Raw genomic sequence first — 12,607 nt, 5'->3', positions numbered from 1 at the left:
GCCTTGGGCACCTGGCAGCATGATTCCCTTCCCCTTCTCCTTCTTAGCACAATGAAGTGCGCTACAAATGGGGCTATTTTCTCTCTCCAAGTTTCCCAGTGTACTATCCCAAACTACCGCACCCCACTACTTTAAATTAAATAGCCCAGAACTTTTCAGAAGGTCAAGTGGCTAAGACTCCCCGCTTCCACTGCGGCTGGCACGGGTTTCATCCCACGTCATGGAACTAAGATTCTACAGGCCACACGGCGTGACCAAAAATAAATAAATAAATAAATAGTCCCCTGAAGTCACTGAAGTACTGGGCCTGAACTCAATCACCACCCTTTTAATTCAGTCCCAAAAAAATGCTGCAAGCCCGAGTCAAGGCACGGATTTCTGGGTCCAGAGTCCGACTCTGGAGAAACAAAGGGCAGTCAGTCTACAGGCAACCTGTCTGGCCGACCGACCACTGGGCCACAACCTGGCTGGAAGTGTCCCCATCAGAAGCTGAAGGCAGACCACTGCCCCACTGTGAGGCGAGGCAATTTGAACCGGTGAATCAGAGGGGCCCGTAAACAACCCCTTTACTCTGGGCACGTCCTTGCGGTTCTGCTAACCCCATCTCCAACCCCATCTCAAAACCTGGAATTTTGGCCAGGGATCCACAGGTGGGCTCCACTGGCACTCCGGCCCCCTCTTGTGGCTTTCGTCTCTAATAGCAACTTATAGCCCTTCCTCCTGCCTCCCTTGCCAGCTCTGGGGGCTGCACTGACCCAGGGCACCTGCCCGCCTGATTTCCTTCCCTCTCTCCCTCTTAGCACAATGAAGTGCCCTAGAGATGGAGATATTTTCTCTCTCCAAGTCTCCCAGGGTACTCATCCCTCCCCACCACATCCTACTACTTTAAATTAATCAGCCCAGGACTTCCCTGGTCCTCCAGTGGTTTAGACCCCATTCTTCCACTGCAGGGCGTACGGGTTTGATCCTTGGTCGCGGAACTAAGATCCTACATGGCACACGGCATGCACAAATATAAATAAATAAATAAATAAATACGACCACTGCATTTTCCAATGTACCAGGGTTTAAATCAATCATCTCCCACATACTTCAGGTTACCTGGCTTTAGGTCAGGTTACACCAGGCACAGTTGTGGAAACAGAAGGAAGAGGATCAGATAGAAACGGAAGACAAACTTTTGGAGAGAACTCTCGAGAACAAGAAAGGGCACAGGGATGAGTGCAGGCCGCCCAGCAAACACCAGGGTTTTTACAGGCTCCAGGTTCAGGACGACAGCCCCATTTTCCAGATGCCAACACACACAGAGACCACCAGCTTGAAAGCTGAAAGCTCAACTCAGGCCAGGTGTATCTGCGTGCAGAGTCCTGACTCTACAGAAACAAAGGGCACTCAGTCTGCAGACAGCCTCTCTGGCTGTCGGGTCACTGGGCCACCCGACCCGGCTGAAAGTGCCCCCATGACAAGCTGAAGGCAGCATTCAGCCCGCTCTGTGAGAGAAGGCAATTTCAGCAAGTGAATCACAGGTGCCCAGTAACAACCCGTTTCTTCTGGGCACGTCCTTGACTTTCTGCAAACCCCATCTTCGAATCTGGAGTTTTGGCCAGGGATGCACACGATGTTATGGCTGGTGCTACGCCGCCCTCTTGTGGCCATGGACTGTGATGGCAACTCTCAGCTGTTCTTCCCTGCGGAGCCCTGGGGGCTGCACTGGCCTTGGGCACCTGGCCCCCTGATTTCCTTCCCTTTCTCTCTCTTAGCACAACGAAGTGCCCTACCGATGGGGATATTTTCTCTCTCCAAGTTTCCCAGGGTACTATCCCACCCTACCGCACCACACAGCTTTAAATTAAATAGCCCGGGACTTCCACGGAGGTCAAGTGGCTAAGACTCCCCACTTCCACTGCAGGTGGCACGGGTTTCATCCCTCGTCATGGAACTAAGATCCTACATGCCACACGGCGTGGCCAAAAAAGAATAAATAAATAAATAGTCCCCTGAAGTCACTGATGTACCGGGCTTGAACTCAATCACCTCCCTTTTAATTCAGCTGACCTGGCTTTAGGTCAGTTTTCCCCACGCAGGGTTGTGGAAACAAAAACAAGAGGATCAGATAGAAAGGGAAGACAAACGTTTGCAGAGAACTTTCCAGAGAAAGAGAGGGCACAGGGATGAGCAAAGCCCGCCCAGCTAATATTCAAGCTTCTACAGGCTCCAGGTTCAGGAAGACCTACCGTGTTTTCCAGATGCCAACACCCACAGAGGCCTACAGCTTAAAAGGTGTAGAAATATCTTTACCCTCATCACTTGCAGTACCTTCTACATTTATAAACATACTCATAACTCTCTCATCCTTATTTTTAAATTTGTATTATTATTTTAAAATATTATTTTGAAATATTATTTAATATTAAATAATTAAATATTTTAATTTAATATTTAATTTGATATTTAATAAATAATATTAATGAATTGATTAATATTTAATGAATTGATGTTTTAATATTTCAATTCAATAAATATTAATATTTATGTATTTAATATTTAATATAATATTTAACAGATATTAATTAATATTTAATTTGTTATTTAAATATTATTTTAAATTGTTATTATTATTTTAAATTTTTATTAATTATTTTAAATTTTTATTAGTTATATGAAAAATCTGAAACCCTTGCTTTGGCTGTCCCTTCTGATTAAGCAGCAGTTCTGTATTAACCATCCCTTTTACATGGAACGTTTTCAAAAACTTTACTTGTTGTTTCCTTTTCCCATTCATTCTTCAGTGACTCTACCCACCAGACTCCACAGACAAGAAACTCCAGTGGCCTCCAAACACCCAAAGCCAGAGGCTGGCTTCCTTCTTTGAATTCTCGAGACTGACTACTTCTCAGTTTTCCTGATTTTGTTTATTTTTTAGTTGTTGATTGTTAAACACTCATTTTCCTTAGTTTCCCCACTGCAAGGCATCAAATCTAATTTGATTCGCCTACTGCTCTAATCATTCCTGTTTTGTTTTTATGGTACACGGGCCTCTAACTGCTGTGGCCCACTGGGCCACCAGGGAAGCCCTGATCATTACTTTGGAGTCCCTTTAATTAAAAAGTATCCTCTCCTTAAATCATTTTTTTCAAACTAGTGTTTTCTTACTTCTATTCTCTCTCTCTTTTTTTAATATTTATTTATTTGGCAGCGCCGGGTCTCAGTTGCAGCACACGGGATCTTCATTGCAGCACGCAGGATCTGTTTTTTTTTTTTTTTTTTTAGTTGCGGCATGGGAATTCTTAGTTGCAGCATGTGGGACCTAGTTCCCTGACCAGGGATAGGACCTGGGCCCCCTGCATTGAGAGCACAGAGTCTTAGCCACTAGACAACCAGAGAAGTCCCTTCTTCCTTCTGTTCTTTTCTTTCTTTCTTTTGCGGTACGCGGGCCTCTCACTGTTGTGGCCTCTCCCGTTGCGGAGCACAGGCTCCGGTTGCCCAGGCTCAGCGGCCATGGCTCACGGGCCCAGCCACTCCACTGCATGTGGGATCCTCCCGGACCAGGGCACGAACCCGTGTCCCCTGCATCGGCAGGCGGACTCTCAACCACTGCTCTACCAGGGAAGCTCTGTTCTTTTCTTGCTTCTCCTGTGACCTTTTTGAGTCATCTTATGAAGGTTTTACAACTGTCCGTAGTCATTCATTTTATCCTTACCCATGGGTACATGGGAGGATTGCATTTTCACTGCCCCTAAAGTTACTCCACATAGAAGCAATCACACATCCTGTATATTCTACTATCTAAACTAAAAAAAATTTTTTTTCCTTTGAATTCCCAGTGAACCTACCAGTCATCCTGTCTCATCTATACTCCTGTGGCACTGTGCCAGATGGTCTCTTTATACAAACTGTGCCCTTCCTGGATTCTATTCTCCACTTCACCGCCAGAATTCCCGTACTTACAACAATTCCTTTTGCCCTTCAAGTGAAATTCTTAACATCACGCAGAGACTCTGGACTGATCCCCTCAGTCTGCTTTCCTCTCTCTCACACTCAAGTTCTCTGGTGCAGCCACTCTAACCTCTCTCATTTCCTTCAAAGTTCTGTGTTCTTTGACCTTCATCTCAGAATACTACCCATTCTGACATCTCAGACCTAGAAGTGCCCCTGCCATTTTTTTCTTAGTTGAATTGCATGAATCCTTCACATCTCAGCCTAGACATCATATAAAAAAACAATAAATATTTATGGATTGATTCTCTCATCCATTATTCCAGCTGAGACTTTCATCAGCTCCTATCCACATTGCTGAAATAGCCTCTACTCTCCTCTGTACCATTCTGTACCTTTTAACTATAGCATCCTCTATGAAGATGCTAGTTGCCTGGGTATGGAACATTACTAGATTTAATTTTCTAATTTTACCGTTTAGTTATTACTCTCTTCCTTGCTTGTCCCATTTAATTGTATCCTCTGATTTCAGCACATTATTTAACACAATAATTAGGTAAATCATTAAGCTTTTGATTAATATACTGACTAATCACCATAGATCTCATTTACTGAAAATGCCGACCTTTAGTTGCAGTTGAGTAGTGTTTTATCAAGATATTGTTTCAATAGTTAAACATCATAGTTTCTTATAATGCATATCACAAACTTGGAAAATTCACTTTCTTGATAGCTTCACCAAAGTTTAGAATTTTTTCCTAAAAATAGGTTATAAGTTACAACATCAGAGTGATGTTTTCTTGTCTTCTGGATGCGACCAAATCACAGTTTAGTGTCATTAAACTGTGGGACGAAGTAAGAGAGTGGCATGGACATATATACACTACCAAATGTAAAATAGATAGCTAGTGAGAAGCAGCCGGATAGCACAGGGAGATCAGCTCGGTGCTTTGTGACCACCTAGAGGGGTGGGATAGGGAGGGTGGGAGGGAGACGCAAGAGGGAGGAGATGTGGGGATATAGGTTTATGTATAGCTGTTTCACTTTGTCATACAGCAGAATCTAACACACCATGGTAAAGCAATTATACACCAATAAAGATGTTTTTTAAAAAAAAGGTATATTGAATTTTATGCAACTTACTTTACAGGCAAAAATTGTGAACTCCTTTTCAATGGATACAAAATCTAATAGTAAACTACCCAAAAGGATGGATAATTTATATTGCTTCTTTCAACAAAAGAAACAATAAAACTATGACTTATGAGAACAAGACTACATTGAGAAATTAAAAGAAATGAAACACTGGGAACCAATGAAAACAACACTAAATATAGTCAGAAAAATAGAAAACATATCAACTTTATACCTCTGTAATTAAATAAATATTTACATAGTAGGGAAAAAACACTTCAGCAGAAAATTCTTAATCAGAAAGCACAATGTTTTGTAAAATAAATACATGATGATGGTTCATCTTAGATACACAAATAAGCATTTTAAATCAGGCTAGTAAGTCTTGTCCAAATATAGAGAAATATTTTTGACATCTAAAAGCATTAGGATTGTTGCCTAAGACTTGACTCAACTGGGATCTAAGTGAAACTTTCTCCTGGTGTCTAATTTATCAAATTTAAGTTCTTAAGGTATTTATTTCAGAAGTAGATTTCATTCTACTTTAAAGATTTCTGCCCTTCATTAACTTCAGATATCAGTCTACTTGCAGTCTCAGGGATATAAATATAAAACATGTTGACATCCCTGTGGTTTTGGATAGCTATTAATGTTTTTTCTGTTTGGTTAGAATTAATTTGTTTATTTTCAACTTGGCATGAAATCAAATAACTTTGTCTTGTTTCTATGTCTTCTATAAAGTTGATTAAGGACAATTGAACTAATAGTTAAATTGCAAGAATATATATGACCATAAAGAATGGCAAAAGCATTACTTTAAAATTGATTCTTTTGGACTTCACTGGTGGCGCAGTGGTTAAGAATCCACCTGCCAATGCAGGGGACACGGGTTCAAGCCCTGTTCCAGGAAGATCCCACATGCCGCGGAGCAACTAAGCCCATGCGCCACAACTACTGAGCCTGCGTTCTAGAGCCCATAAGCCACAACTACTGAGTCCACATGCCACAACTACTGAAGCCCGCGTGCCTAGAGCCTGTGCTCCACAAGAGAAGCCACCACAATGAGAAGCCCACGTGCCGCAACAAAGAGTAGCCCCTGATCGCTGCAACTAGAGAAATCCTGCACACAGCAACAAAGACACAACGCAGCCAAAAATACATAAATAAATTTATTAAAATAATTATAAAATTAAATTGATTCTTTTTAAGAATTTTGTAGTGATAAAAAAGAAGAGATAACGTTGCAGGTCATATATTACTATCCTTGTAAAAGTTGTGAGAAACCATGAATGAGTAATTCTACATTTATTAGCTAATGGTATGGTACAACCACTTATCAAAATAAAAATGAGGTCCATATACATACAAAATCAACTCTTTATCATAAGTATCACTAGAAACTATAGAGCCCCACATGAACTCTTGAGGGTAGTAAGGCTCTTAAAACAACATTTTAAGTGCATAGCTATTACAAACCCATTTGATACTCATTTTAATTGCCATGATGCTAATGAATATACTCTGTATTCAAACTGATGTCTCAAGTTCTACTACAGCAGTTCCAATACAATTCAGCCTTAGTTAAGAAGGAGTATTAAAATTGCAGGGCTTCCCTGGTGGCGCAGTGGTTGGGAGTCCACGTGCCAATGCAGGGGACACGGGTTTGATCCCCGGTCTGGGGGAATCCCACATGCTGCAGAGCGGCTAGGCCCATGCACCACAACTGCTGGGCCTGTGCTCTGGAGCCCACAAGCCACAACTACTGAAGCCCATGTGCCTGGAGCCCGTGCTCCGCAATGGGAGAGGCCACTGCAATGAGAAGCTTGCGTGCCGCAGCGAGGAATGACCCCCCATTCGCCACAACCAGAGAAAAGCCCACGCGCAGCAAGAAAGACCCAACACGACCAAAAATTTAAAAGAATAAAAGAAAAAATTTCCATTTTACCAGGAAGGAAGGAAAAAACTAATTAGAGCAAACATCAGCTCCTTGAAACAGCAAATTAAAGATTTATATTAAATCATGTTTTCTCACTTAGACATGTACAGAATACAATAATACAGGAAAACTTGCTGTATCAACCACTCCTTTTCCTTGCCTCAGCTGTTCTACTGATTAATTAGCCTGCAAAATAGAAATTGGGATGCGAAAAATGACTCAGAAGGGGAGGCTGAAATTCACTTTACAATATTTAGTCTATGAAAAGGATTTTTAAAATACCACCACACCAATATATTTTAGCTGAAGGAACAGGTAGTTATATATGCCATTTTATGGCAATTGGTCAGACAAGTTCTAATGTTCCCTTTAATCCTCTCCCACATGGAGGACTGACACCTGAAAATCCAACATGAGAGACCTCATGCCATAAATTCAAGATGGTATTTTTCAATGTATGGGTCACAGAATAACGCCTGGATGTTTGTTAAAAGCAAATATTCCTGGGAATTCCCTGGAGGTCCAGTGGTTAGGACTCTGCGCTCTCACTACCGAGGGCCCGGGTTCAATCCCTGGTTGGAGAAATAAGATCCCACAAGCCACACAGCATTGCCAAAAAAAAAAAGCAAACATTTCTGTGCCTCAACCAAGTTCTAACAAGTCAAAATCACGGGAATCAGCATTGTGACGAGCGACCTGAAAATTCTGACATATACACTTGTTTAAAAACAACTGCCTGGGACTTGCTTGGTAATCCAGTGGTTAAGACTCCACACTCCCAATGCAGGGGGCCTGGGTTCCATCTTGGTCAGGGAACTAGATCCCGCATGCCACAACAAAGATCTTGTGTGCTGCAACTAAGACCCGGTGCAGCCAAATAAATAAATAAAAAAAAATCAACTCCCTGAAGTTTGGATGAGGTAATATTTAAAGCTATATATTTTTCATTTCATTCCAGTCAGCAAACATTTATTAAGTACGGATCCTATGTGAGTGAAAATTTGATACATGGAGGGTGTCCCAAAAGGCGAGAAGCATATGATAAACTTATTTTCAAGGTACAGTTTATTAAGGACAATGATAATCTGCAAATGTCTGGAAACACAAAAAAGGGGGCTTGTTGTGCAGATTAACAGTTCACTCTTTTCTTTTTTAAATTTATTTTATTTATTTTTGGCTGTGTGGGGTCTTGGTTGCTGCGCGCCGTCTTTCTCTAGTTGCGGCAAGCGGGGGCTACTCTTTGTTGCGGTGCATGGGCTTCTCATTGCAGTGGCTTCTCTTGTTGTGGAGCACGGGCTCCAGGTGCACGGGCTTCAGTAGTTGTGGCACACGGGCTCAGTAGTTGTGGTTCGCGGGCTTAGTAGTTGTGGCTTGTGGGCTCTAGAGCGCAGGCTCAGTAGTTGTGGCACGTGGGCTTAGTTGCTCCATGGCATGTGGGATCTTCCTGGACCAGGGCTCGAACCAGTGTCCCCTGTGTTGGCAGGAGGATTCTTAATGATTGTGCCACCAGGGAAGCCCTAACAGTTCACTCTTTATTTTTTTGCAGCTTTATTGGAGTATAATTGCTTTACAATGATGTGTTAGTTTCTGCTTTATAACAAAGTGAATCAGTTATACATATACATATGTTCCCATATCTCTTCCCTCTTGCGTCTCCCTCCCTCCCACCCTCCCTATCCCACCCCTCTAGGTGGTCACAAAGCACCGAGCTGATCTCCCTGTGCTATGCAGCTGCTTCCCACTAGCTAGCTATTTTACGTTTGGTAGTGTATATATGTCCATGCCACTCTCTCACTTTGTCACAGCTTACCCTTCTGCCTCCCCATATCCTCGAGTCCATTCTCTAGTAGGTCTGTGTCTTTATTCCTGTCTTACCCCTAGGTTCTTCATGACTTTTTTTTCTTAAATTCCATATATATGTGTTAGCATATGGTATTCGTCTTTCTCTTTCTGACTTACTTCACTCTGTATGACAGACTCTAGGTCCATCCACCTCATTACAAATAGCTCAATTTCATTTCTTTTTATGGCTGAGTAATATTCCATTGTATATATGTGCCACATCTTCTTTATCCATTCATCTGTTGATGGACACTTAGGTTGCTTCCATTTCCTGTCTATTGTAAATAGAGCCGCAATAAACATTTTGGTATATGACTCATTTTGAATTATGGTTTTCTCAGGGTATATGCCCAGTAGTGGGATTGCTGGGTCATATGGTAGTTCTATTTGTAGTTTTTTAAGGAACCCTAACAGTTCACTCTTGATTTCAGTCTAGTAGTTCATCCTCTGAAAAGGTGTCTGGAGGTTGAAGTGTGTTTAGCTTATTAGAAAATGTAACAAGTATTGCTTAAAATCAAATTTACCCTATGTTTTCTCATGGTTTGGACATCCTGTGTTTTCAAGAGGAGGCTAATAAGTGTGTGAGGTTTCTTGGTGGCTGGGGGAAGGGACAGAAGGTACCAATGAGGGAAGGGAAAAAATTAACTACAAGACCAGAAGCACTAAAGGCAAACGGTTTCTCTTACCTCCAACCTAATTCTCCTGGTGCCTAAACTGTGAGTTAAACTTATCAATATTTGGAAGTTGCATTGTATTTTTTTAACCACCAGAGCAAAATTCAAACAGTAAAAGATGACTTTGAAGTTTAATACGAGAATGGAAGAAAATAAAGCTGATGGTGCCAAGTTATTTTTCTGGTCAGCAATTTTACCTCACCCCATCCCCTCCAGGAGTGGAGACTGATTGAAATCTTTAGAGTGAACTTGGACAGGAAGTACTCACTCATGAAACTGAGTGCAGGCAAGCTGCTGGGATTCATTAACTGTGCCTAGATTTTCTATAACCCTTGGTTGATTTTTCCTGGCAGTGAAAACAGGATCCAATTTAAAAAAAAAAAGATTGTGATAAGTGAAGGCGGACAGAAAAATGGTTGCAGGGACCTTAACGGATTTCCATTGTACATAGCCATGGTTCTCAGAGTGGTCTCTAGACCAGCTATTTCATCACTACCTGGGGATTCATTGTACTAGTCTGCTCTGGCTGCTATTACAAAAGACCACTGGTTAGGTGGATAAAATAACATGTTTGTTTCCTTAACAGAGCTGGAGGCTGGAAGTCCAAGATCCAGGTGCTGGCCTGTTTGGTTTCTGGTGAGAGCTCTCTTCCTGGCTCTTCCTCTTTTTATAAGCCACCATCCAATCAGATTAGGAACCCAGCCTTATGACCTCATTTAACCTTCATTATCTCCTAAAAGCCCTATTTCAAATAGGGTCACACTGGGGATGAGAACATATGAATTGTGGGGCCCGAATTCAGTCCATAGCATGTGTAACACATGAAAACTCTGGAGCCCTGCCTCAGACCTACTGAATCTGAAATTCAGGAAATGGAGCCCTGCAATTTGTGTCTTATTAATCTCTCCAAGTTACTCGCATGCACACTAAAGCCTGAGAAGCACGGGCCTTCTGGGAAAATTCCAGCATCGCATTTCGTTTCCTCCACAGTTTCTCTCATTTTTACTTTTCAACCTTATTTCTTACTGCTCTTTGACATGAACTCTGCTTCTGCTAAACTCCTTCTCACTGTGGCCTGAAGGATCATTCGTATTCTGCCTTTCAGACTCTTGTTTCCTCTTTCCATGACCTTGAATTGTCTTTCGACCTCTTTAATGAAGCACCTCTTTAACATCCCAGCCACGGTCATGTCTTCTTTCTCCAGATAGCATAAGCACCACTTGTCTGAACCAATCATTTTCCTATTTTACAGATTTTATTTTCTTAGAGTTCATAGGTTACACTTGTTTGTAATTTTAGCACAAGGCTTTGCACATAAAAAGTACTTAAGGGCTTCCCTGGTGGTGCAGTGGTTGAGAGTCCGCCTGCCGATGTGGGGGACACGGGTTCGTGCCCCGGTCCGGGAAGATCCCACATGCCGCGGAGCGGCTGGGCCCGTGAGCCATGGCCGCTGAGCCTGCGCGTCCAGAGCCTGTGCTCCACAACAGGAGAGACCACAACAGTGAGAGGCATGCGTACCGCAAAAAAAAAAAGTACTTAAATCTTCAAAATATTATAGACTGTCCCGCTTATAACTCTTCTCTGTAAGCGACTCCCTACAACACTGGCTCCAATACAACACTGATTTGGGGCATCAAACAGCCCATTGGTCTCTGACATAATGCAACTTCCAAAGTTGCTTACTATTAAAAAGTAATCAATATATTATTTGCTATTTATTAAGTCCTTAAGTGCATCAAGCCCTATAATAAGCACTTACTACATTACCTCATTCAATTCTCACAATCACCCTGAAATAGGCATTATGATCCTTATCTGACTGAAAAAGACACTGGAAACTGAAGCAGAGAGTTCAAGCAACTCCCCCAAAGTCACATACCCAGGGAGCAGCAAGGCTGAAAAATGTGAACCTATGTTTCTCTGACTCAGAGCATATGCGTTATTTCCACTGTGTTATACTAGAGACAGAGAGATTTAGTTTTCTGTCATCGTGTTGAATTTACTGCCAAGAACCCCAGAGGTATAGGTCTTGCATTAAAGATAATTCCAGGATACCCTTTGTAAACTCTATTTTCTACATTCGTAGCGTACACACACACAAACACGCATCCTGAAGCACTGCTAAAAGTAAGCCATCATGAAAAAAAAATTGGGGGAGGACTTCTTGCAACAGATACTGTTAAATGACTACAGACAACAAAGAGCTCTAAATTCCATGGCTATTCTATATGCTATTTACCGGCGGACAGACTTTGGAATTCTTTCATCTTTACATTGAAGACAACTGAAGAACTCAAAGGGAACTACTTGAAAGCTCACAAGGAGCTCTGATAAACTTTTGCCCAAAGCTACTACTGATAATTAAACACTAGAAGCACACACACACACATATATGCATAGAAAATTGAAAAAAATCTATAAAAACAATGGAAAATTTTTTTCCAATGGTAAGTTCTTAGCTTCCTTCCCCAGAAAACAGACCAAGGGGTTGTACTTCACTTTCACAGCTACCAGCACTTTGAAGACTGGCCTATTAAGAGAATAAGCCACATCTGCTGGATTGTTTCCATCATTCCAACCACCAGCTGAGATAGCAATGAACAGTAACCCTCCCGTGCTCAGCCTACCTGGGGGGTTCCACAACCTTGACATCTTGCAGAAACAGGTGACACCCTGCCCACGTGGAGGTGCTGAAAATGAGCTGAGTATCTTTCTCGGTTGTAGCGCACCACCGCCGTCTTTGTCTGCAAATCGTGAGACACGACGGTCCATACTTTGTCCTCTGTGAGGAGAAAAATGCCGCAATGGTGGGTCATTAGTATGCAACTGCATCTTCAAATGTCAGAAAATAAGTGAGCTACACTTTCACTGGTGTTTTCCCTGAACTGCTGTAGAATAGTTAAGGACAGTAACTCTTCAAGTAACCCCTACCGTTTTCTCACACCAAAGTTCTGCTTATATAGACAAAGTAGAAAAGTCATATTGTTTATTAAAAACAAACACAAGATCTGGTGGATGCTCTAACATCCACAGCATTGAATGTGAGGCCCATTGTGTTGCAATGCCTTCCCACTCTGGAACCCCT

This window comes from Neophocaena asiaeorientalis, unplaced genomic scaffold, assembly GCF_003031525.2.
Source record: "Neophocaena asiaeorientalis asiaeorientalis breed wild unplaced genomic scaffold, Neophocaena_asiaeorientalis_V1.1 scaffold183, whole genome shotgun sequence".
Classification (NCBI taxonomy): domain Eukaryota; kingdom Metazoa; phylum Chordata; class Mammalia; order Artiodactyla; family Phocoenidae; genus Neophocaena; species Neophocaena asiaeorientalis.
The sequence above is the reverse complement of the archived record's forward strand: the minus strand, read 5'-3'. Positions refer to the sequence as shown.